Raw genomic sequence first — 27,326 nt, forward strand, 5'->3', positions numbered from 1 at the left:
TGAGCTCTCGCTTTAGGGGATGATGGGTAGTCTCTTGTTCAGCTGGTAGCCAGTGTTTGCCCCCCTTTTCCCTTATTGGTGTGAGCACTAGGTCCTCTTCTCCACAGCCCCCCATGCAGCTGCAGCACTGGCACTACACCAGGCTCCCTCCCCCAAGCCAAGGCACCTACCACAGACACACTCTCCCATCAGGAATGCCATCAGCCATAAACGACAAGGAAAGCCACTTGATTTTGGGCATCATTTTCTTCCTTGGAGAGAGACTGTTGTCCATGTTGTGGCACGGGTAGCAGACACAGCCAGGGTATACGCTGCTGTTGTAGCTATAACCATAGTGCAGCAGGTGTTAAATGTAGTGCATGTGTTGCACTGAACACATTTGAAGGTTGGGTGCATAGCTGGATGGTAAAATAGTAAATACCTTAGGCCTAAATACCACAGGAAAAACCCTCACTTGCACGTATATCAGATGTGTTTTCCTCATGGCACCATTCTTTAACAGATAGTTGTTAAACCCCTTTCCTCTGTGTTCAAAGGAGTAGAAGAATGTTTCCATTCCATCCCATCCCAAGGCAGCTGCCTGCCCTGACCCCCCATGGCATTTGGGGAGGTTTGCAGGGCACCACAGAAGCCTGCCGCGGGTGCACAGCCCTCACTGACTCCTGCCAGCTGAGTCCACGCTGCGTCAGAAAGGCCAGTCTTGCACTTTCCATCTCAGCACCCCCCCACTGTCTCCTTGTGCCAGCCCCAGCATCCACCCAGTCACTCGGCCAGCCAATTCAGCAAACTCAGCCTACTGAAAATTAACCCTACCAAAAGTGAAAAAAAAAAAGGAGGGGAGGATTGTACTGAGACCAATCAGCCCCCAGCACCACTGAACCTACGGCCAAAGGAGCACAAGTGTCAGCAGAGGGGAGAGAGCTGCCTTTTGGCAGGAGCCCAGCTGTAGGTCAGCTTAGGCCAGTTGTGAAACTGCACATTCGCTCAGCCCCTGAGCTGCTGCTGAGGGAGCTGGCGTGATCACCGCCAGCCGGCCGCCCAACCCCTCCAAACCTCACCATGGCAAGTTTCGCTGTTGGTGTGTGTGCTAGGGAACGGGTAACATCTTTAATGGATCCAGGTACCTCTGCAGTTCATGTCTGAGACCTTGAAGAGTTAATGTGCATTTTCCCAAGCAAGAAAGGAGAAGATTCTTACTTCACACGCGCTGTGAATGCCTGCCAGGGTGATTTAATGTTATCCTGTGAGAGTTAAGTGCCTCGGGGCAGAGCTGGATCTTGCTCTCCTCCAAAGCAGGAGGCATAAATAGTTAATAGAAGAACAAAAGAGGATAGCTATGCTGTGGTTTACACCAGGGAAAGTGAGAACACAAATTAACCTTATGGCTTGCCTTTTGAAGAACACCACAGTTTTGGACATTGTTTCAGTATTTTTGCAGTAGTGATGGTGTCAGGCTATAAGCAAGGCACAATTTATAGGAAGAGAGAGGGTCTTTTACTAGACCAGCTGACCACATTGTAGAAAACAGGCACCCTTACAGACACATAAGCCCTTCTTCAGGCCTGTTTCAGATTCAAAGAACTTGTGTCTCTGAAAGCATGCTTCTCTGAAAGCATGTTTCTCCTAGGAAATAGGCTGGTCTAATAAGCCTCTTTTCCACCAATCTTGCCCCACTGCTGATTTAAGGGTCCTCTTCAGGCAAAGGTTTCAGCTTCTTGAAAATGAAGTTGCTTTCAGCTGTGCATCCTATTCCCGATTCTGGAAATTCAGTTCTCACCCTTGAAACGTTAACCCGTAGGTCCACATTGTTACTGGCACATCGGAGGCAGGAGTGCAGCGCAGCCAGTTACACACTGAATTAATTCTTCTCCCTTCTCTCCCCCCTACCAGGCACAGCCACACGCCATCTAGTGAAGTAACAAAGAACGCTGCCTGACATATCGTGCACATGTAGGTTACATTTATCGTATTAAGCCATGAAATGATGTCTACTGGAGAGCAGGGTATATTTTTCAAACTCAAGTTATTTGTTTTAAGGTATCTATCCTAAGGAAAAGGCCTTTCCCAGCCTTTGTTGTTACGTAAACTGGGGCACTTACCGACCATTACTGTGATGGGATAGAAGCAATAAAAAGGCAAAATTTACAGAAAAATGGCTTAGTATACGTTCAATAACCTTGAAGGGACCTGTGAGGTAGCTGTTGCCTAAAATACTTCCTGGCTAAAGGTAGCTGCTGTTACAAAAGTAACCTTATCACTGTGTAACTGTGGCACAGAAGTGAACTGGACCTCTTGCACCGAAAGCCAGGTTCCTGCCATTGGTGAGCCTGCAGCCTGCGCCGAGGAGCTGAGGAATCCCTCTGAGTCCTTCCTGCTTCAGGCTGTCGCACTGTAGCTGCAGCCAGTGGTACAGGAAGCAATGCTGAGCACACACCCTCCCTTTGTGCTTTATGAACCTTACAAAGGCGCCAAACACTTGTCTTTTGTCAGCAAATAAAGCAGAGAGTGTAAGACACAGAAGATTTATAGGTGTAACGTCCCAGCACTGCGCGCTTGGATTTACCCTCACTCAAATCCCATTTACTTTAATAGGAATGTTGCTGCTAAAACCCTGCATGATGTTTAAAATATTTACCCCATAGGGAGCAGATAATCTGGGAAGTAACAAGGTGCCATTTCCTACCAAATGTGTTCTCTGACTATAACCACATGTTAATGGTACAATTTAGGGCCATGCTAGAGAAAAGCGTTGATTCACCGCTTACCGGCACAGTTAAACTGTGCCGCCATGTGAACTGGGAAGGTTCTGTTTGCTGTCACGCTGATATTTGTCAGATAGGAAAAAGAAAAAAAAAAAAAGCAAATTAAGACACCAAAGCTGGAACATCAGGCTTCCTTGTGTGGCTTGCCTTTCTTACTTTTCTTTTAATCCTCAGAACAAACCAATTTTATATTGGAATCCAACTCTGAAGTTTATTAAATTTCTGTGAGCGCTGCAACGGTGGTTTTCACAGGTGACCCACGCAAATGGCATGGTGGCTCTAGGGACCACGTTAAGCATGGCCGCAGGATGCTTCATGTGACAAATTCTGTCTTCCGTTCCAAGAACGTCAAAATGCTGCCTAGCACTTGATTTTGCTGGGATTCTGCCCATTCTGGTGTGGACATCAGCAGATTTTACTCTGTCCTTTGTAACATGAAGCAAAGATGGGAGCCGAGTTCTCCCACCGTGTTGCCTATCCCTTGCTCAGCTCTGAACGAAGGCACGTCAGCACAGCACAGCTTAAAGCCTCTGAAGAAGCCATAAAGCCCAGCAGTCCCCATGAAGCCCAGCTCAGAAACTGTAGCTCCTCTCCTACCAGGACTAAAGCGGTACTTGGCTGACTCTCCTTGTCGGTGGACAAGGAGACACGTTTTGGGATGTACTAATGAGTGTTTTGGGAGGAATTAACCACAGTCCCTCCCCTTGAAATGGCTTCAGCTTGATTTGCTATGGAAATGAGAGTCGGTGATTGCATGGGCAGCTGTAAATATATATATATGTCTCAGTCTGTGCTTTTCTGTCCCTAGTAACTTCTGAATTCATGGACCAATTTCAGCAATCTGTAACAGAGGAGTAGCAGTCTTAAAGATAATTAAGCTGCTACATGTTCATTAAAGTCAGCAGTGAAAGAACTTACTGTCATTTAAAATAACAATGTGGCTCAACACTTACTTGCCCCAGAGAATCCCCACTGGGGAGGATGTTATGCAAACCCTTTTTTCTTCCCCACACCTGTGTTTTAGCAGAGCAGGATCCAGCCCGAGAAACTGATGTTTCTTTCTAGATTGTTTCTAGGGTGGGGATCCCAGATACATTATTCCATAGATAATTAACCACCAAGCACTAATGAATTCCTTCAAACATGGTGCAAGGCTTAGCAGAGAGCGTGCTGTAACATCCTGCCAAAGGAAGACGTTCATTCAAAACTGTAATGGGATCACTAGCAGTGTTACCTAAACCGCTAGAAATAATCTAGCGGGATTAAAAAAGTTTATTTTGATGTGGTGTACGTGGTAGCATCCAAACTGTTTTCATCAGGTCTTTGCAACGAGCTTAGCATGCATGTTGTCATTCACCCATTTTGTACTCTAACCCCATCCATTTTGTGCGTGCTGGTGCGGCGGCAGCAGCACCTCTGTCTCAGGCAGCAGAGGAGAACCACGTTACCCAGTTGCAGGGAGGAATTGTCTCACTTTGCAGCCCTGCCCCACAAACACGAGACAGCAGAGTCCCCAAGCACAGCTTGAGTAAGTGGGTGACATTGGTTCTTTGGGAGCCCAAAACCCCTTGTGTCGTGACACAGAGAAGTAGTGGGGGTGACAGGCATTCCCTGCTCAGCCCTGAGCCCAGAGCTACCACTTAAAACAGATGTCTGTGTAAAAAAGGCCCCACACCTGCCAAACCACCAGCCTCAAGCTTCCTTCCTTGTTTCTTCAGGCCTTAGAATAACAAGAGCATTTGTGCAATGTACAGTGCACCCTGTGGTTTTCTGTTCTCCCTAAAGACATACTATCTAATCTCCCCGGAGCAAAAAATGAGACAGCAAGCCTTACAAGACTGAAGAAAAGAGGTGAACAGTGAAGCAATGTAGCAATGTGCGCTTTGCTCAGCTGGCTTCACTTTTCAACACCAAAAAAAAAGGAGGAAAAGCGTGGGTCAGTGTTGCAGACCTTGCTGGAGAGGCATTTGAATCTGATAAAAAGTGCGAGTGCCTCATTTGCACATATACTGCAACACAGCCCCCAAAGCACTAAACTAGAAAAAATCCGTTAACTGAAAAGTCATCTTGAATCGGAAACTCTCAAGGGTTCAATTTTAAACTACGGCGAGAATTTAGTGTGTTATTGCTGTCTTGCTTTTGGTTCCTGTTTTTGCTAGCGTTGAGAAATGAGGTGCCTTAGGAAGCTGCGTGGTGTGTAACATGCAGTATCAGCCTGTATACAAAGGAAGGAAGATGATGTGGCAGAACATTGTTGAGGAAAGATCCTGTTTGTGCAGGGAGCTGGAGAACAGTAAACCAGAACAGAGCAGGGATGCAGAAAGACCAGAAATGAAGAGAAGTCAACCCAAAACGCTCATGAATCCTGTTTGTGTGCAAGAGCCTGCTAGAGCCACTGAAAAAAAAAAATTTTGGTTTATTTGTGTTTTCTCAGATTTCCTATCCTGTAGAGGAGGGGAAGAGAGAGAAGAAGAGAGGGGAGACACACTCAGTTGTGTTCCCCTGCCAGTCTTTTCTCCCGTGGCAGTCCTGCAGCAGTTGGGCATGTGACTCCAGCAGCAGTTAGGTTTGCATGAGAACTGGCAGAGCTGAACCAAAGTTCCTTAACAGTAATTCCTTGCTATGGTTTATCCCAGGGATGCTTGGTTTCAGGAACAACTTCTGCAAAGATCCCGTCTACCTTTATGATTTTTGTAGATGTATAAAAAGCCTTCTCTTAGTTTATTTCCGTGAAATAATTAACTGATTTGATAAGCTTCAGTTTCTGATAAACATTTGCCTGTTTGCAGATGCTGTATGTGTAACAGAGGGAAATTACTTCCCTGCGATACATACCCATTTTAGATTTCGTACTTGTTAGCCTTTTTAAAGCACAGCAACTTAAGGTCATTACACTCTCAAAATAAGTCTCTAATATGATTTTCAATAAACCCATCTTTTCAAAGTCATATCAAACATCTTGATAACAGAGTATCTTGTCTCTGCAACAGGAGGATTAGCCTGTGAGTAATCTGGGTGGTGCTGCAGCAAGTGGGTTTTTTTTCTGAATTGATTCAAGTGGTTTATGGTCAAATTTAGAGACCAATATGTACACAGCGGCAAAACCCTGCATCCAAATGTCCAAAACCCCTACATCCAAAGACAAGTATTTGTAGTTCCTTTTTGCTTGTATATAACCTTCCTGTGTTGGTGGGAGCAACTTTTATCTTTGATACAGTGACCAGCTTCCTGCAGTAGGCGGAAGAGACATTCTTAACTGTGTCTGCAAGCTGCGTCAAGAATTTATCGAAGTTGCTGACTCCTAAAATTCAGGCGAGCAATGCCACGGCACATATTATAAATGACCCTTTTCTCCTGACCTGCTGGCTGTAAACAAGCTTGATGCAAATTTAGGCAAGGAAAGCACCACGCCAAGGTGTTTACTGGTTTCTTTGTGTTATGACTCTGGTGGTTTGGGTGGACCCTGTTAAAGCCCTCTATAAAAAGGCAATGCATGAAAATTCCTCCCCCATGAAATTAGCAATAATTTTAATTGTAACAAGCCAGAGACATTCCAACGCTCATCAGAGCCTTCCTGGACCCGAGTAAAGAATAACATTCTTATGCCAAGGCACATGAAATGCAGTCAGCCACTGCTGAGTGGTGAGTGAATCACAGGACGTTCTTGTAAGCATTGAAACAAGCCTGTTTCCTCAGGTGACTTCCACAAGGAACTTGCCTAGTTTGAGCTTTTCTATGCCTGATGAGTGATGTCACTGGATAATTTTGGTCATTCTAATGGCAGGTGCAATATCGGGGTGCAAGGGGAAAGCAAAGAGGGGTAAAACCCCTCATTTTAGGTCCCTCATCCCCTGCTCCTCTGTGGTGTGGCTGGCACCACTCACTCTGTGCTGATGGGATGGGGTGAGAGGAGCTACTGAAGACGATTAAAGCTCTTGAGCATAGCTGCAGGAAGGTAGGATGGTGCTGTGGGCTCCAACAGCTCTCTGCCAGGTATAGTTGGGTGTCATATGGCTACGAGGTCCCCAGATATAGATGCCATATGGCTTGGGGGTCTTGGGACCATGAGGCTTGTGGGCAGGTACAGGCTCCAGGCAGCAAATCCTGCCTTCCCATGTGGTCCATACATGAAGTAGACCTGTTTATATCAGGGATGTGTTACGTCTATATCCACATGATCTCTCCTAGAGGTCTCATCCTGTGCTGGGGACGCATAGGGGCGTATGCTACCCCAGCACACATGCAGTCTCTTTCGCCATTAGCAGAAAATGACCCAACTCTCTATGAGGCAGCAGCAGTGCTGCAAATTTTAAATAAAAAAATGCCCCAGCATGCTTTCCGTACCCCACGTGCTGATGTCTCAGTATGCGAGGTGTCATCCCAGGAGCAATGTGACATCTGGACATGAAGTTCACGTAGCCATCAGTGCCCAGTTGCATATCTGCATGGTGTAGGTGCAGGCACCTGACAGGACATTAGGGAGCACTTGCCCAGGTCTGCCTCTGCTGCTTCAGTGTTGACTAGGCACAATAAAAGCTTCACTGTGGTAAGGAATGTCCTCTTCTCACATTTTTGGTAAATTTGTGCAGCTTCTGTGGGTCTGTATGATGCATGTCTGAAAAGGAAACAGGAAGGAGCTGCAAATGGAAATTTCAAGCCATCAGCAATGGAGCAAACCCCAACCAACTTCCCATAGCATGGGTGGAAAACCCAGGCCCCGCACTTCAGCTTCAAGTTATAGGAGATACTGAATGTTACACAGACTCTTCTGAAATAAGCAAGTCCTGGAGATACTGTGAAAGAAGTGACTTTATCCTGGTTGTATCTGCCTCAGGAGAGGGGACAGTCTCAGGCCCAGGTTCGAGCATCCCCCAGCACAGTGCTGCCCTTTGTCTCTGAGCCCTCCCTGAGACACTGTTCCTCTGGGCCAGCCACCCTTTTTTGTTTGAGGGGTGGCTGTGGGAGGGGAGCTTGCCATACATAAGAGCTCTACTGTGGCACTTGCTGACGGGTAAGAGAACACACCCTGGTCTGTTTTGTTCACAATATAAATCACAGTGTCAAATTTGTCTTTAGCTTCACTAGAGATGTACCAGAGAGAGTTTTGGCCCATAACAGCAGTACGCATGCCCAGCTGCCATGAAAACATGTGAATAAAGCAGGGAAAAAGATCTACAATATAAGAGCTTAATATCTGTATTGTCTAATTTTTCTGTACACCCATCACCTCAATTGAGAAATGGTCACCATGAGCAGACAGTGATGAGGAGTATTATTACAGAATCTATGCTCATCTCCAGTTAATTAGTTTCTCACCCAAGGACTGCTGACTCTGTCGTCTCATCCCAGAAAGAGCCACTCCCACCAGCAGTATAATTTAATAAAGCTACGAACCAAATGAGTTGCCAGCCTGCAAAATCCTCTTACCAATGGGATTCTCATTCCCCGCGAGGCGTGGTTTTCAGGTGAGCGCTTTTGGACTCTCAGATTACTTTGCTAGGCCAAAGGGGTTTATGCATGGGTATCCCTAAGTTGAGATAAACCCATCTGAGATTTGCCTGAAGAAAAAGTTTAGCACTGAAAGCATGCAAGTTTTGCAGACTTGCGGTGTCCCACACAGGTGGTCATGGTGCTGGACTGCATTAATACAGCTAAAGGCTTCCTTCTGTGCATGTGCAAAGAGGAGTGAAAGTGAGGTTGTTCCATACTGTTGCAGGTTTGTAAATATAATTTTCTAGAGCCACGAACTCCAACGCTAGACTTGGTGGAAGGGACAGAGAGAGGATAAGCTCCCTTGGAAGGGCTGGATAGCTGAGTAGGTGTTCTTTTGAATATGCTGAAAGTAAGAAGGCTGTAAGAAAGCTTCATACAGCCTTGCTGCCGGGCTTGTTTTCTGTGCTAGTGGCCCAGGGAACTGGTAGAACTGGACTGGGACAGTAAGGGCTGTAATCCCATTTCATCATTTATATCCTGCTTGTGTCCAGGCAGACACATCTATCCCAGACTTCTCAGATACAGTGAGCTGCTGCATTTCACAATCATGGGAAGGGCTTCCCAGCTGCACGATCCAAACATTTTGAAGTGAAACATGGTGCATTATATTAACTTGGTTCAGACAATCAGCTTTAAACATCTGAATCTCATTTCTTCATGCTAATTCCTCTTGCTCAATCTTTATTTCAGCTGTGTGGAATTCTCAGACCTTTCTGACCCCAACTTATCGTTTCCTGATGTTTTATTGCTAAGTCATTGAGGTTTCAGGGAGGCTGATGTTTCTAAAACGTGCACACCTTTGATTGTATGCATGGCTGGCATGTCAGACTGAACTTTTCATATGCTCTGTATATATCACTGTCTCCACTGCTGTGTCGTCTGCAGTTTCACCATTCGGCGCGCTTATCTGCATGCCCCATTAGTGCAGTCCTCCTTAAAATGTGGTTATTATTTAAGGCTTTTCAAAAGCTCAGCCTCTGCACACTACAAAACTAGATCTGAGCCTACGTCCGCTCTTGTCACTCATGTACAGGTTCCATCTGTTCCCCTTTTCCTCTCCCGTTGCTGCTTGCCACATCCAGACCACATGCTGCTTATACATTGTACAATAGACATTTCTGCACACACACTTTTGAAAATGTGGCTCTTAGCGCTTTATTGTTCACATGTGTCTTGTTGCTTAAGGCAAGTTTTATCAGTAATGATTTTGTTGTTTACTGACACATAGAATAAAATAGGGTACTGTTAAAATGTGACTGGAGGAGTGAAGGGCCTTTGATACACCAATTACATAATTTCTGCCAGCTTTCTAATCATTCCCCCCTGCCACCGCTTCCCCAAATTCTGTAGTTGCCCAAGGATAAAGCCAGATCTTAACATCACTTACAGCAATGTAAGGGCTGCTCCACGCTGTAGGAGACTGCTCCATGTTTGTAAGGATTCACCAGCACCTCCTACGCTCCTGTGTCTGGTGAGGAGAGGGGATGGGACCTTCTAGCATTCCTTTCCAGCAAGGCAGCCCCAGCTTCTGCTTTAGATCTCCTTTACAGGTCCCCAGTGGCACCTTTGCATAATGGCTATATTCTTCCACTTGGGAAAAAGAAAATCCTTACAGAAACTAGTTGTGGAAGTGAAATTAGTGCTAGGAAGGTCTATGAAGACACTTCTCTCATAGGAGCTGAGCTGACTTCTAGCAGCTACCCCAGTGTGCAGACTGGAGCAGACCCAGAGGTATGCAACGACAAGGGAATTAACGCAGGCAGATCCCTTGGGAGCCATCTCAGGTCTTCCCATCACACCTTGCTCCATACCTGTGGTGAAGCTGGAGTATCTGCAAACAGATCACACTGGGTGCAACTCCCAGTAACGTTCCTGGGTGTCTGCAGTGGGGGTGGCACAGATCCCATTACACTGGATTATTGCCACCAGGGGATTTCCCACACCAGGAAAATCCCCAGCTGCCCAAAACATCTGGTTTCCCACCTGGAGAAGCCCAAGACCCGCTTATGGTGATGATAATTTCTGCTACTGGGGAAAGCAAAGGCTACAGAAATCCACAAAGGGTAGGAATAGAGCCAGTTTCTATCAGAGACTTGTTCTGATTGAAGCTTTCCCTACCGAAGACAGTGTCTGCTTCTGACATGGAGGCAGTCTGCTACTCACTTCCCAAGAAGAAAGGCAAGCAGCCACGCAGCTCAGCTTGCATCCCCCGTGTGCAACCAGACACTGCGTGCTTGGCACCCAGTCTCCTGGGCACAGCAGAGGGCACACCCTGAAGAGCTGGAGAGCCTCATTTGGGAGGACTGCTGAAAAGAAGACATGAGCACAGGAACATAAAGATCATTCCACTTCTGTCCATGGACTACAGCTATGGCTCATAGGGTGCCTCATGGCTCCTGTTCTACCCTGTGGCTCCCGTCCCACCCAGTCCCATCTGCAGATCAGCAAAAGTGGCAAGGAGACCCAATGTCTCTTTCCCCTGAGAAGGGCTGGGCAGGAAGTGCTAACTTTTGTTTGCACCAAAATGTTCATCATTTTCAGATACAATATGCTGAATATTTTGTGTACCACCCTGTACCAAAGTCTGAGTCCGTTGATCGGCCAGAGGGCAGGCATGAAGGATACGAAAGAAGGGAATGGAGCAGAGCTCTTGGCAAGACGTTGTAGGTTAGAAAGGTGGCAGGTAGGAAGAGAGATGAAGCAAGTGCTTGAAAGAGTTGTTCAGGAGAAACAAGGGCTTTAAGTGACATTTGAGTATGGGAAAGAAATCAGTATCCGTGGTTTCCATTGGTGTTCGGAGTGCTAAAAGCAGAAGTGGTTGCTGGAGTCTGAACAGGAATCTGAGGCTGAGATCTCAGCTTCCTCCCAAATTGGATGAGAAACTACTCACTTGATTTACAGGCTCACTGGCAGAAGAGGACTTATTTTATAGAATTTCGCTTTTTTTTGAAACAAATAGTTTTCTGAACAGTGAAACTAATGGCACTTGGTTTCCTGTGGGTCTGTGACCCTTGCTTCACAGTCGCCTCCCTTTTCCCCCCTCCTCCTAAAATAAAGTAGCTGCAAAAAGCCCAACTGTCCCCTCCCTATATGCTCTAAGACTCCCCATTGGGCAGCAGTCAGGTACATATATATTGGCTGACCAGCTAACACATACACTGTCAGCCAGCGTGCACACACTCACTAGGCAGTTGGCTGCTGTCCGCATTTCTCTAATTAAAGTCTCTATCGCTCACCCAGCCATCAATTTGCACAAAATTTAGAAAGAACACCGATAGCTTTTGAAACTTCTACCTTTCTGTCCTATATGAAATCAGGTAAGAATTGCTGATGGACAGACAGATTGAATCTGAGCTAAAAAAGTTTTCTTGTATTGGCTTTGGATGTACATGTAGGACATCAGTCCAGGTTCTGGAATTCATTTCTCTCTCTCTTTTTTAGCTATTTTTAACTTGGATGTGTTCTGCAATTTGTTTCCCACACAGCATTGAAACTGGCACAGCTGAGGGGTCAGTGAGTAGTGGGAGAGGGGATGGGGAGATCAGGGGATGCCTATGTTGGCGCTGCTGCTAAAAGAAATGCTCATCAAACGATAGCCTCAGTCTCTGCCTCTCAGTTCTGTATAATGTGGAGTCCCACATCGCCCCACGGAAAAGTTGTGAGGATAAATATATTCACAGTCTTTAAGTGCTCAGATATAGGGAAAAAAAGAGCTAGAGAAATCAAGGCATCCTGTAAAAAAGCCACCAAAAACAGTGGCCAGTTTTGAAATGCAATGTTTTCTGTCATAGTTCAACATCTCAATATTGCCCACATTCCTGTGTATACATCTCAAGACATCCCTCAGTGTAGGGTCTCCTAAGAAAAATTTTTGTGGCAGCCCAGTCACTGTACAGAGTGTACATTGACTCACAGGATCGATTCTAGAAACCCTTTATCCAAGTTACCATCCATGCAAACCTGGTGCTTGGAAGGACAGAGGTTTTATCTGGAAAATACATAGGAAAAATCTTGAGCATTAATTTACAAAATGAGACCTCTAATTGAGAAGCATTTCTTCTCTTCAGTTAACTATAGTTGATTATAATGTGTGAGATCTGCCTTTTCCCCGTGTTCTGTTTAACACTGTTTGTTAGACATGAAAGGAAAAGAGGATTAAAAGGGAGAGATGGTATCGTAAACAGCCCTTCAGGGTAAGTGGGAAAACAACAGTAACTCTCTCAAACAGAACACAGGGATGCCCTTAGGAAAAGGTTTTGAAAGTGTCCTGCATTTGAAAGTTAATGAGTAAATGGATCTCAAACATCACTTTAAAGACTGACAATGCCAACTTTAACATCTCAAGCATGCACCACAACTGAGAAGAGACAAAGGGAATTTTTAATGGGCAATAAATGGACTAATATTTTTGGATGCAAAGCTAAAAGTGGGTTAGTTCTGATGGGATGTGGGTTTGTTCTGTACTTCCTGACACAGCGGCTTTACTGTATTGGGTTTGTTTGCCTTACACTATCTTTTGATGAGCCACCACTTTTTCCTTTAAAAAGGAAAAAAAAGGTAGTCTTAGTAAGTAATCCTCCTTTGAGCTACAGTAAATCCATTGGGTATAGGGTTTGCTGGTTTTGGAGGTTGTGTAGGCATGTGCCAGACCATCTCACCGCTCTCCTGTGATGCCTTACTTCACACCTAGCTCAGGTTGCTTGGTCATCTCTGCCCCTGCAGTGTTGCAAGATCACCTTGCATAGACATCCCCACGCTGGTGAGAGGCTGGCAGCAACACCCCTTTCCACCAGCAGATAACATCACAGGCACTATTAGCCTTACTGCAGACATATCCCCCTTGTGCCCAGTGGATCCCACCCAAGGTCCCGGACTTGACATCCGCCTTTGGAGCAGTCCCGTACCGTCCCATACTGTTGCACTTCAAATGAATAGACTCTCGATTACTGTGTTCCTGGATGTCAGGCATTCTGGAGGAAAGCTGGTCTTATCTAGAGCTGCTGTCACAGCGTCCTGACCCCCAGGGTCCTCTGTGCATGGCTGTCATGAGCATTCCGTAGCTACCGTGCTTCCAGAAGCATGACTGCACCTTTGTGGCCACAGGAGGAGCCCCAGCAGGAACTCCCTTTCCTTCACCCAGAGTTGGCTCAAGGCATAGGCAAAGTCACCTTCTGAGGTGGCAGACTTCCTATTTCTCTTATGCGCAGAGACAAAACCAGATGTTCCAGATCTAAACAGCTCGTCTGTGCCCACTGCCCTCAGATGAAGGGAAGACACCCAGCCTCTTGCCTATTCCCAGCAGCCCTTGTGGGGAGGAAAGATCCTCTGCAGGGAGAGGAGGAAGGGGAAAAGGAAGGATCTTGCTAGGGAAGAGGGATGGGAGGAATGTGTAGGTTGGAACGGAAATCTTGTGTTAAGGGAACTGGCATCAAACTAGAGTTTAGAGAAGCAGGGCAGGAGAGAAACAGAGACAGAAAATCCTTGTTTCCAGCCAAATGCCAAAGCTATCGAAGTCCCCATACTCCTGGCTATGCCTTTACCTGCCTAGAATCATTCAAAACTCCACTGATGTCCTCCAGACCCTTTACCTATCCAGGGTCCCCAAAACCATATCACCTATTCCCAGCTGACTCTCACTTATCCTCACACCTCAGAAATGCATGGGTCGCTTCACAAACCTTCTTCGTACTTCCTATTTCTCTCAAAACTCTTCTGCCATTACCACAACATTGAGACAGGCCTGCCTACACCAGCACAAGTTGCCAGACTAAAAAAAGAAGAGAGAATCATCTCCCTAAGCTTTAGATACCCGGACATGAGGGAGCACATGCCAGACCTTGACAGAACACATTAATAGCACCTCCACCCCCTTATCACAGCTGCTTTCTGGCTCACTTACCCTATTCCTAAGGGTCAGCCATCACCTTGCAGTGCTTTCTCAGTTGATAAAAAACAGTTTAACTTTTCTGCTCATTCATTATGTTCTACCTCTTCCAGAGCAACTGAAATCTCAGTCTGCTCACACCTTCATGCCAGACTCAGCTTCTCAGAGACTGTACTGCTCCTTCAAAACCTCCCATCCTTTTCCCTGTACTCGACCTCTCGCCGTGTGATGTCCCAACCTAGTGTAGCATCTGTCCTCTCTGCAGGAGAGGTGCCTGCACTCCTGCCCAGATAACTTGACTCCCTGTCCCTGCAAGCTTGAATACTTCTACACTTAGACAGAGGAACAGGCTTGGGTCCTCTGTGTCTTCGTCCTCCCTTTCCAGGGCATTTTTCAGTATATTCCCAGTCTCCTCCTTCTCATTAGCTTCTGGGTTAGTCTTCCTTGAGCTTATCCCCATCTAAGGGACAGGCTGCCGAACAGGAACAGGCACGTAACCTTTCACTTGACTTCCACCAGGGAATGCAGCTTTGAGCTGATAAGGGTATGACTGAAGCCAGTTCTCCTGCCCCGTCAGTGATGACACCATGTGGGGCCAGCTCTGCCATGCCTTCTCTTTACCCCATGGAAGTTACCACCAGCAAAAATACTAGCTTTATACTGTCCAAAAGCAAGAACTGTGTTTAGCCCTCCTTTCATACACAGACACATACCTACCCACGTACATATACAGACATATATATATATTCACTATACTGAACCCTGTCCAATTTCTGGCACCCTTCTGACCAACTGGAGCACGAAAGTACGGAAGGAAGAGGATGCTGAGCTGCTTTATGTGTTTATGAGTGAGAGAGACTGCTTGCACCAGTGGCCATGTTCTCCTGTGCAGTCCCAGCCCCAGCACTCAGAGGACACAGCCAACTAGTGCAAGGCTCTAGACAAGCTTGTTGTGACCCTCTTTGAAAAAAACTCAGCTTTCTTCTGGCTGATAAAGTCAGTATTGTGAAGAAACCAGAAATACGAGTCCTGCTCAAGAGCTGTGCTGTGCCCCAGGCAAGAATACGAACACAGGTTTCTCCCTCCAAATAAAAGTGAAAGAATCAGATGTTCTCAGTGCAGCCCCAGGTGGAAGGCCCTGCTCGCTGGGGTGGCTGCAAGGGCGATGATGTGAGACTGGGGACATGTGGAGCAAGGGAACAGAAACCCATCTGGATAAAGGGTTTGCTCATGGTGCAGAGCCAAAGAGGAGTTTCACCACTGTGCCTTTCCTAGGTAAAAGTTGGATTTGACTGACCGAGAACAGCATCATATTCAGTACAAGGTGAAACACGGGAGACGAACTGCATGGGCAGGTGTATGCAGAGAAGCAGATGGAAAAAGTGGGTGCTCCAATACTGTTACGGCAAGCATTGAAGAAAAAGGGAGAGTGTGAAGAGGGCTAAAAAAGCCCCTCAAAATTCTCCTTACCGTGCGTGAGATCAAATATAGAGCAAGGGAAAGTCTGGAACTTCTCAGTGGGAGGAGGAAGTCCCTCAAGGTAAAAACTATGCTTCCATTTTGCATCCTCATCCACTGCCCAAAGACTCATGGCAAGCAGCAATATCAAGTATGAAACACCAACTTTAGTGGATATTAGTTTATCAATCCCCAAATTCAAGCAAATGCCAAAACCCATCACAGACCAGGGGATGGCCAGTTTCCCAGCTTGTTTCCTGCTTCTTCTGTGCCTTGCCTCATGGATTCATTCAGAAAAAGACAGTTGGAATAAACAAAACAGTCTTGTTACCACCCCTGAAAAAACACACCCTGACATCCCTTCCCTTCAGTCCCGTCACTGCAGTGTGGTGTGGGGCATAAGTCATCTGTCCAAGTGCAGGTGTCAAACTCAGATAGAAAGCTCCTGGGACTCCAGTAAGTGAACCGGCTGGATCTCCACTGACTGTAATTGGCAAGCTGTACTCCAGGACTCACCAACACCTCCCAAAAACCTTGTAGATGCACAGTCAGAGACCGAAAGCCAGACCTATAATGTGCTACAGAAAAATAACAGGCGTGGTGAGTGTCTCACATCCTGCCATAGCAGGGACTGTTTGGCAGTTAGCGTGAACACATCTAGACCCCAAACTCTATTCCTGCCCAAAACTGGTGTGTATTTTTCCTTGGACGATGCCCAATCTGCAGAGTTAGTGTTTTCCACACAAAAATGCCTGGTTGGTAAACTTCCAAGAAGTTCTATTTTTGATTCAATGAAGAATGGCAGCTTTCCATGGAACTTACTTTTTTCTTTTTTCGTCCTTTCTTCCCCCCCCCCCAAATAAGACTGCTAAAAACCCCATACGTTTGCATTTGGAAATGGTACCCAGGAGCCCCGTGGATGTCAGAGTTCAATTGTTCTGCAGGGGGTTGGATGGTTTCTTTCGTAGTCCTTTTTTTACCTTGAAAAAATAAGGGGGGGTGAGGGGAGGTTCCCCATCTTTACCTTTTCATTGAACTGTTTTTCTCTCCTCTTGAAGAGAGTGCAGTGGAGGCTCTGCCAGAGACTTCTGAAAACTCTCATGTTCTTCAACACTATGCTGCTGCTCCTGAGGCCATATGGTCACTCGTGATCATGAAGGATGAGGAGCAGAATCAGAGCTGTGGAGAAGCCACTGGGATACACCACTCCATGGTCAGAAAAAAGATCTGCTGATGTGCAGTTGTCTCAGAGTGGGAGATTCATACAGATCTTGCAGGAAGCCTCTTATTCTCCTGTATCCAGGTTCACCTACTTCTGCATACGAGTTGTCCCACAGCCTTCAGACCATGTCCTAAATAGCTGAAATTTGCAGGGGCGTGCCAGTTCCTTAGCGGCTCCCACATTCTGATACATTTCTCTACTTTTTTTGTCCCATTCTGTGTTTCCAGAATCCTCAGTGAGCAAGAACTGAGCTTCTTCCAAGTCATAATGATCCTCACTTGTTCGTTCTCTCACAAACAAAATAACTTTGGCCAACAGCCAGGACTGCAACGGGCCAGGCACATTCACGGGCAGCTTAAAAGCACCTCAGCTTTGGGAAATCCTGCTGGGCTGTAAAAGCTACCCACAACCCCAAATCATATCAAGCAAGGCCTGTCTGATAATTCTTTGGCACAATCCCCAAACTCGCTGAACTGCTTTTCCATACAAAGTATTTCCAGGTGGGTTATTAGGCCCTGTATCCCTTCCATCGTGTATCCTCTTGCGGTTGAAAAAGGCATTCCTTCGAACAAACTACATTTAAAAGGAAATCAAATATTCTCCTTTACATTTCTGGTTCCTCTAAACCAGAAGGATACTTTGCAAGTTTCTGCAGAGTAGTGCAGGGGTCTTATCTCCCTACAGTGCCCATGACTGTACAGGTCTTCAAGTTTGGGAGATAATTTGTATTTTCACAAGGAGGTTGATACTGGTATGATTACCAGCATGAACAGTTACGCTAGTACAAAGGTGCCATAGTCTGTGAAAATTCCCTTCCTGTATTTTTACCACAGCATCACTGCAGCCATGTGCGAGGCTGTGCAGCTTTAATTGTACCAGAGGAGTTAAAAGGAAAGAGCTGAGCCAAGCGTGTCCCATAGCCAGCTGCTGGCCTAGCCATGTGGGTTGGGGTGTGAGGAGGCAGGAGCCCAGCCCCATGCTACTCTCCCAGCTTTGGATACACGCACTTACGCCGTTTTACACGTGTGCACACAAGATTCATCAGTAAAGCTTAGCTTTGCGAGGAAAAGCTGCTTATCCATGAGGACCTCACGGTGTCAGACACCAAAGCTTTGATTGCTTTTTGTCTGGGAACGCTGGGTTCCCTGCGATGAAAGAGGCAGGTAGACCGTTGGCTGACCTAGTGTTATTTTTGCCCACTGTGATAATCTGACATGAACAGGACTATTGAAAATGGGCCCCAATTGTAAGACCTGCAGATCTATAATTATATATTGCATGAGAGAAGTGGGCAAAGAAAAGGGTTTTCATTTGAAAATTGTCAAAACTGAAAGTGGATTTTTTGTTGTGTCTTTGGAGTCTCTGCCGCCACAGAAAATGAAGAGAGGTAGAGACAGACCAGTACAAAACCCAGAGGTTTCTGTGAGTTGAAACAGTTTCACTTTGAGACACTTTCAGAGAAGATGTTTTTGACACGTGTCTTTGGAAAAATAACTAACTGCGACCAGTAAAATCTGACCAGGCAGTGAGTGTTCTGGTTTTGACACAGACCTGCCAGTGAGGCCTCCCTCTCCAGGGAGGCCTGCCTTGTTGCTGGCTGCAGGATGCACACACCAGCCAGGATTTCTTTCGTACCACCAGCTGGGAAGAGGTAGGTGTTGGTGGGAGCCCTGTCGGCTGCATGCCGCCTCAGCAAGTTGGTGCTCCCAGCTACAGTGAGGTTAAAGGGGCTGCAACATTGCACAGGCACAGTGCATTGGCGTGACTCAGGTTCCCTGTCACGCAGCCGCCCTGCACAGCCTTCCTCCCAGCGTCACTCGCAGGGTTGCTATCTTGACACCTCCCACTCCTGATACCTTCATCTTTTTCCCCAAGGCAGCCCAGCTAAGCCCCGCTGCCTGCCTCTCACGGTTGTGCCAGGCTCTGAGCCAAACCTTCCGCCCTCAGCCCACTCCAACTCAGACTCCAACTCAGCTCAGTTGATGTGACCCAGTGAGACAGTATCAAAGCTAGTCTGGACTGCAGAACAAACTGGGGTCTGTGAGTTCTGGAAAAACTGCGGCATCACCAGCCCTGGCAGAGCCCAGAGAGCCTCATGCTCTTGAGGGAGAGCAAAAACAAGGCAGGAGCTGTTGCAAAGACGTTATTTTTCCTCCCAGTGAGTCGTAGAAAACCCCACCCAAGTTTCACTCCTCACTCCCACTTTATATTAAAAAACAAACAAAACCAAAAAAAAATCAACTTTTGCTACTGCATGTTGCCCTTGCTGCCATGTGACCCAAGCATGTGATTAAGTTGCTGATACTTGTTTTTTTATAGGATGAAATTCATAGCTGCTGTGGAAGCCTGCGTAACTTGTCAGAGCAATTCTCTACCCAGGCAAGTTACACAAGGTGGGGAGCTTCTCCCTGCCCCAGGGTATCCTACCTATCTCTGCCTTCTCCCTTCACACATGGCTCCTCCTCTCTGTCCTTTTGCAAAGGCAATGGCTATACTCATTATTAGGAAAACGGGCAGAATTCCTCTTAGCTGCACCGTGGAGCTTGGTGAGAGGCCCCCATGATAAAGCAGTAGTTTCTTCCAGCCTTTCTTCCCATTGGAAGTGTTGCTTAAATAAAAGGGACGGGTGAGCCTCCACTCAAAAAAAAAAAAAAAAAAAAGACTGGGCTTGCCAACCTGTGGCATGCTCTCTGTGTTTGATTTCTGCTCACAGTCTGCACGGCTCTGCCTGTGCAGATCTGTTGAGTCATGTTGCATGGCTGGACTGGATAGGGCTGTTGGCTTCGGGACTGGTGTTTGTTCCCAGCTCTCCTGAATAATCAAATGTTACTGGTGCTGGGGAGCTACCATGTTGTAATTGGGTCCCTTCACTCCTTGGCAGGCAGGAGCTCCAGAGGATGAAGGGGGCCATGCAGAGCCTTTGGAGGAAGCAAGAGGACACCCTTTTACTGAAGGAGTAGGAATAACCACAGCCTTACTTGTGGCATCTTTGTGTGACCAGTGTGCACTGCAGTGGGCCAAGGGCCAAGTCCCAGTCTGCTTCTCAGGTCTAAATAGTTCCTGTGAATAATGGGGGGAGCCCCTGCTTCAGTGACTGCGTTTCCTAGAATAGAAGGGGCAAGCCTTTGAGATACCTTCACAATCGTCTGTTGCTAGAGTTGGCCTGGGACCAGACCAGCACCTGATCTCAGGTGAAGTATTTACAATCCTGGAGCCCAGCCACGGGTTCCTGGTTACATAGAGGCATGAACTGGAACCAGTGCTGCACTGGTTGTCCTCAGCACCCCAGCAAGGAAGCACAGGAGGTGTGAAATGCCCCTCTTTACCTCGGTGGTAAATTGGTAATTACCAATTACCACTTCTGCGGCTTTTTGAGGCAGAAGATTAAAGGTACAGCTCAACACTACTGATCTCTCCGGTTTGCCCCAAATCTACATGTGCTTCCAAGTGATGCAACACACGCCCTTCCTGGGATTTAACTTTAATTACAAACGAACTTTTTGTTCACAGTAGTAGGTGCCAACCTTTCTTACGGGCTTTAACTGCTCACGCAGTTGTTCCTAGCAGCCTGGGGTGGCTCCTCCACTCTTTCTCCAGGGCTCACTGTTGTTAGCTTGCTGGTGGTGCTTGTACCTGCAAACACCGCCACACTATGGAGACACTACAGTGTTTTTGAAGGAGGGATCAGGTGTAACAGTCATTCAAAGATTGTGATCTTTATCTCCCCTGTACAGAAATCGTAGCTCTGCCCCATCCACTGCAGAAAGCAAATGTTCACCTTGGCCATATGACAACAATACAAACTCTTGTTGCACTCTCCCACTGCCGTGTGACTTTAGCTAGGATGTTAAGCTGTGTATTTCTCACTGGAAATAAACAACTGTTTTCCTGAAGGTGGTTTGTTTTGTTTCTGTTAGATATAAAGTCTGGAGGCAACAGTGGACAAAGTGTTTGCTTTTCATCTTCCCCCGTGTTTCCCCTTTTCTGTACTTTTGCCACTCTGTCTTCTCTTTTCATAGAAGGATACATCTTTGATCATAACGATTTATCATCACCTCTTTTCATACTGCCTGGATTTGAATAAGAAAGTCACAGACTTTAAAACTCATTGCAAACTCCTTGAGTTGCCCCATTCTTTGTATAAAAAAAATCTGGTGTTAGTGCTTTTCTGGTTTTGGTTGGTTTTTTTTTTCCTAAAAAACAGTGCTTTTTTCTAAAAAAAAAAAAAAAAACAAAAACCAGAGCTGATATTTGGAAAAGCCACATTGCTTTTAATGGTAGTTCAAGCTGTCAGAACCAGCAAATTTCAGGCTTCTAATTTCAGTACTTAAGTAGGAAATCAAAGAATCATAGAATTGATTGGGTTAGAAAAGACCTTCAAAGATCATCTAGTCTGCCCCCCCCCCCACTGTCAGCAGGGACACCTTTCACTTGATCATCCAACCTGACTTTGAACATTTCCACTGATGGGGCATCCACAAGTTCCCTGGGCAACCTGTTCCAGTGCTAGGGTGTCCATCAGCATACATCACACACACAAAACATGTCTATTTCTAGCTGGTTTCGTTTTGCTGGCCCTTTTGCTTGCGGCCTGGGTGAGGACCCAGTTGCTTCTCTGGGCTCTAGAGCTCTCTCCTGTGCAGATCTGTCTAAAATTCCTTCTTCTTTCCTGAAGATCTCAGGCAGCTCATGTCTGGTTTGCATCTGAGCTCTTGTGTCTCTGACACAAGTAAGGGTCTCCATGCCCCATGGGTTTCTTTTTGCTGAGCAGGAGCCTGCAATTTTTTTTTATATCTTATCCCTGTGGTTGGAGAAAGTTCTGTTTTGCCAAATCACCGAACCATCAGCATGGCGATGCCAATTATCTGTATGTCCCTAAGTAATTAGCTCAATAGGGTTCAGTGGGTGGTATTCAAGAGTAGTCAGTATCATTCCTCGGTTTTGTCAGATCTATGTAGATTGTTGTTGCTTGTTGAAAATTATTTTCTGCTTTTAACAACCATCTCTCTTCTCAAAACTGGTTTTTTACCTTAGTTTCCTTACCAGCAGAAAGCACATGTATGATGGCAGATATAAATATGGATAATAGACCTTCAGTTTTCCAAATTTCCAAATTAAAAGTTGTTTATTTTTTAGATTTCAACAAAAAGATATCTAAAATATTGTGAGATGGCCTGTCATTTTCTTGAGGAACTCTGTTAAAAAATATTTTTTAGTTCCTCCCTTTTCTCCATGCCAGTATTCTCCAGCAGGCGGGGTTTTTTTCCTGGCGGGGGACACAGAGACGTCTGTTTTCCTTTTAGCCTGCACTATGGGCCAAGGATTGCACAGACTTTTAAGCTAGTGAAGGGAGAAGCACTGAAGATGCTCCTCAGTCGTCATCACGATTAACCTGAAGCTGTTAGCCAGAGCTGCATTTCATGAGCCCAGAGCTTTGCTGTGCCGGAGGCTTTAGCTGCAGTGAGGCGTGAGACAAGCTTCCAGACTCTAAACAGCAAGTCTGTTGCAATAACTCTGTTGATCAAATAAAATTTCTGTTCACAGTACAGAGCCAAAAACAGTTTTTGATTGCAGCCTTGAGGGGTATTTCTTGGCTCGTGGTCGATGCTTTAAGCAATGCACAACTCTACAAGTCATTACCAATGTTTGAAATCTCTTCCTCCTTCTTATCCTCCGAGATGTGGAATGAAGACTATTTACCTTCCCCTCATGGTTCATTATGATTATTAAGCCATAGGAATGAGGACATGTGTATGAGAGTTGGATATAGCAGGCCTGTTCTGGCTGTTTCAACATTATTTCCCTAAGAAGAGAGTACATTCAGCAGTATGGCCAAGTTTTCCTTTTATCACGTTATCCTCCTAACTCTATTTGTGTACAAAGATTTCAAGATTTCAAATGCCCAGTTATGTATGCACTGTTTGCTGAAGCAGTAATATGAGGTTTCTCATTGCCACATTACCAAGACACTTAAACAAGTCCCTTAATTAATCTCTTGCCTTATGCCTTCAGATTCCAGTGTCTGGCCTTACCTCTGCTTGCTGTCTCAGCTGCCTTCCCCTCCTCACTGGATTTAGGGCTATTTTAGTTTTCCCACCTGCTCCCCTGGGCCGTATCAGCTCCTTTAAAATGGATCCTCAGGCCATCTCTGTGAAGGAGCAGCCAAGGCCCCAGCATAGATGGGGTGGTGTAAGCGCTGGCAGATGTGCCCACACTGCACCCTGCAGCAGCTGTTTCCAACTACTATCACCACGTGCTGCTGTGCAGTGCCATGCAGAGGTGCTAATGCAGGGAGGATGGGAAGTATATTTGCGTTAACACTGGGTTATGTGGCAGCAAAAGAGCATCGGTTGTTCAGCCAGGCTTTGACCAACCTGGCTATGCTGATCCTAGCCCTGGGGGCAGCTGGGGCTCTGCAGACCACCTTCACTTGGTGTGGTGTAGGTACGTTCTGAAGTCCTTCATGGCTTTCAGCTACATGGTTGGGCCCTGTTTTCAGAACACACTAATTTACTTGAGACTTAAGACAGTGGCATTCAGGCTCCTCCATGCCAAAATCTCTTCGGGAAGTTAATGTTACAAATCACCGGAGGCAGTGGGGGATTTGTTGTTGTCATATCTGAGGTCTGCAAATGTTAGCCCCTTCTTCAGAGGATGGGAGGTTGCAGTGGTGAAGACGCTGCTGTTGATGGCAGTGGGAACAGAGAGCTCAAGCTGCAGTGGGTGCAGAGCCAGAACTGTCCTGTCCTTCCCAGATCCTTCTAAATTTAGGCTTGGCAGGTCACTGTGGAGGAACATGGCCACCTCACACGTTTGTTCTCTAGATGAAGAGGACAGAAGTTTCTTAGGCTATTTATCTGTCTCATTTCATAAGCACTACATCCACCTTTAAATATAAATGAGATGTCTGCATAGCCCATGTGTACTTCCATGCTGTACAATTTTTCTCCTGAAAAGCAAGATTTTGCCTTCTCTGAAGAACGTGCTTTTTTTCTGGAAACATCAATTTGCACCTTCTCCCCATTGTACGTATCCTTTATCCTCTGCTTCCAGGTCACCGTGACACTACATTGGAGTGTGCAGGGACTGTCTCATGACTTGTTCATGTAGCACCTACAAAAATGAAGTTTTAATCTAAATGCACATCCCTAGTAAATAATATGCAATAAATAGGCATAGTGAAAATGGATAAACTGGGAACTCAGCTCATTGTGGAAATAGTACCTAATATGGGAATAATTCCTAACTCCTCAGGGTTCCAGTGCTCCTTTCTGCTTTGCTCTAAGCATTCAAAAGCATGCTTACCGCAAGATGGTTTGTGTTAGGAATGATGACATTTGCTTAATTAAATTTCAAAAATATCTAAGTGGCAGCCCTACTGGGCCTGAATCGAGAACTTTTATTTTCCATGTTTTCTGGTGCTTAGACGATGTTGTTGGTTGGTGGCTAGTGAGTTTTCAGTTCATACATTTAACATCACATTGCTGATGGCAAATGTCATTTAACTCTTCACTCCAGAAGCCTTATCAATACAAATATATTGTTATATCTTAGTTACGCTACACTAGCAAAAGAGAGAGCAGCATTAGCTAATAATTCTGTAGCTTTTGTTAATACTATAATCAAGTATTTTGTCAGAGGGATTCTACTAACTTTGCTAATGTCACTGCTACGGTCCCCAGGAGTCAATACTCATAACCAGGATCATGCTGCATTGGACTCTAAACAAGGATCAAAAGAAAGATGCTCCAAAGGAGTTGACTGTAAGAAATAATTGATGGATATGGGCAGGATAGTGGCACCAGGAGCAAGTAGAGCCAAATGTAAAGTATTGTGCTCACTTGGGCTTTTTCCTAGTAGCACTGCATTCTGGCCTATCCACTACTTTATAAAACAACACCCAAGATCATCTCCGTATGTAGGTCAGGACTGAGTTGTCTTTTAAGCAGTAGCAGATGTTCAGATACCGGTAAGATCATGCAAAGCTGTGTGTACATATGAAATGTCGTCAGTTCCCAGCACTGGCTGGGTACTCCTCTGGCTCCAAAGCACGCATACAGCGCAGCACGTGTAGCAGCTCCACCCAGCCCCCATGCCAGTCTCCCTGCCAGCTGAAAATGTACATGCAGGTGGGCTTTCTAATTGCAGCACATTCCATCAAGGCGCAGTATTTGGTGCTAGTGTAACCCCGAGGGAACTGTTGCCACTCCATGTCATCCTTCTATGAAGCCATCTTTGCCATCCCTTTTGGGGGATCCCTTTTCCATTTGGTCTGTTTTAATTAGGACCATCATAGCTACCACAATACCACTGCTGCAAAGAGCTCCCCAGAATGACTGGCCCTCTCAGTGTACCTGGGACAGTGAGCAGAGGTTGTGGGGCTGCTGTCTGCCAGGTGAGGAGGACAAATGGAGCTGCCGGGAGCAAGTCGTTGTGGGCTGAATATAGTCTGGGGTGAGAAGGTTAGCACAGGCACCCAGGCTGCCAGCATGCTCTTGGGTGGAGAGAAGCCCTGAGGCAGCACTTTTTTGCCATGTCTTCACTTTGAGGTTTGGATCTGGCCTTGAGGGCATCTCAGAGCCCTGGGAGGCATTGAGGGTGGTATCGGGCTGTGTATGCGTGTGCTGTCAACTCAGTATGGAATTCAGAAGGCAAAAGTAAAGCTTTTGGTCAAGGAAACAGCAATTAGTGAGGAAGTGCTTAAAACTGGAGAGAAAGACAGAACAAGTAACCCAGATGCAACCAACTGGACAAAAGAAGTTGTGTATAAACAGTCTCTAAAACTCTTTACAAAGTCCAAAAGAAAGAGAAAATACAAGAGATTTTTTTTCTGCCTGAAAGCAGAGGACACAGACTCTAGTTCTTTGTCCCATCCACCAGTGTTGGGCAGTTTGCAGCTAGTGGTGACAAGGTCTGTGCCTGTGGCACTTTGGGGTGTGGGGCTCCCCATATTCTACAAATTCCTCCATTAGTCATCTAGCCATTTCTGCAGTCTCTGCCAGATGCATCAGGAGGAGCATAACCAAACACAGGCAACCACTCATTTGGCTTTTTTCTCTTCTGCTCTTTTACCTGTATCAGGAGCACCGAATCCTCCACTGCCCTGGAGCAATCATTAGCAACAACCTTGCTACTGCCAGGGTGCTTCTCAAGCCGTTGCAGTCAAGGATACTTCTGGGAAAGACAGGGAACAAATTCGATTTTCAGCTGCTGCAAAAAGGGATGAATAACCATTATAAAACCCTATGCTTTTATTTTTAACCACTGCCTACACAGGGCAGCGCTTTAGGGCCACAGCACTGCAGAGGGATGGCTTGTCAGAAGCTCTAGCCACTGCTGTCATGATGAGTTTACTCTGCAAATAGGTCCTCTTTTCCCAAGAGAGGGGAACATAGCAGAGGACATACAGAGGATGCAAGGGACTAGCAAACATTATGAAATTTGGGGTCTGGAGTTGTTAATCTCTCGCTAGAGAGAGCAATTGCTTCACACAACGAGAGGATGCTTCATGGTCCCTCTGTTAGCAGAAAAGGAGCCTGCTGTAGTGCCTGTGGAGTGGTGTGCATGAGTGGAAGCAGTAATAAAGTCACTATAGCCAGAAACCTCAAGTGAACTGAAGCTGCTGCAAGGAGGCATGGTCTGGGTTAGTTGACAACAAGCAGAAATCCCTGCAGCAGTTGCCTCCTGCCTTGGGATATCTCTTCTTCTACCACTTACCTCTGAGTGAAGCAACTGGACTGTCAATACTCATGGCTAGACCATGCCATGTTTCCAAGGCAAAGAGGGGGTTGGAGGAAAGCACAACATGCTGCTGCTGGCTGTGAGACCTGGAGGCAACGTGGAGGAGGGGCTTGGATTTCTTAACCTTTACTGTTAGTTTTTTGGAAGCTGCCAGCTTATTATACCAGCAGAGGAAACCTTGCTTGCTACCTTGCTTGCTTTTTTCCCCCTCTATGCATGGATGACACCCATTTTAAATTATCCTCCTTAGAAAGGCTGGGGAATATGCCAAGAAAAGAAAAATGTGGTGGGAGAGCAGGAGGTGAAGCATGCAACACTCAGCAGAGCTGCTTTGCCTTTCATTACTGCCTCCAATTCACTAGAACCAGCCTCAGCTTTGGTTTTCCAGAGTGCAAAGACAGCTTTTTTGAGCTCCCTGGTTTCCCAAGGCAGGTGTAGGGCCAGCAGAGTCTTCTTCATACTTCTCACTTGTGTCCCAGCATCCTCTTCAGCATGGAGCTCAGAGATATTGTTTTGGGATCCCGTGATGTACCCCAAATTAGGATGGGGTAGGTGGTTGTCCCTACCTTTGATAAAACATTCCATCCTACAAGAAGAACAGAATATGTTGGAGAATATTTGTGTGATGGGACAATGTACTGATACAACTGTTATAAGTCCTTTGCTTGACTCTGCTGCTTTTTGCCCAACTTGTCCATTTTAACTTTTGTTACAATCTGGTCCTCGCAGTCAGTTCTACCCTTGAGGTTAAGAGATCCTCTTTCTC

At 46.1% G+C, this 27,326-nt stretch overlaps 1 long non-coding RNA gene across 7 annotated transcripts in view; it reads left to right on the forward strand.

Annotated features, from left to right (window-relative positions):
• LOC142053300 (uncharacterized) overlaps positions 1-27,326 on the forward strand; it is a 54,513-nt gene that overhangs the window by 17,892 nt on the left and 9,295 nt on the right. The window contains exons 3-4 of one of the 7 annotated variants that reach the window (XR_012659173.1): positions 19,139-19,198; positions 19,701-20,712. The exons of 4 other annotated variants lie outside the window; for them this stretch is intronic. This is a non-coding gene — a long non-coding RNA (uncharacterized LOC142053300). Of the gene's footprint in view, positions 1-5,196; positions 5,487-19,138; positions 19,203-19,700; positions 20,713-27,326 lie in introns of those variants that run through there. 2 more of the 7 variants (XR_012659165.1, XR_012659174.1) reach the window with 2 other exon arrangements.

Source organism: Phalacrocorax aristotelis, chromosome 1 (genome assembly GCF_949628215.1).
Source record: "Phalacrocorax aristotelis chromosome 1, bGulAri2.1, whole genome shotgun sequence".
Classification (NCBI taxonomy): Eukaryota; Metazoa; Chordata; class Aves; order Suliformes; family Phalacrocoracidae; genus Phalacrocorax; species Phalacrocorax aristotelis.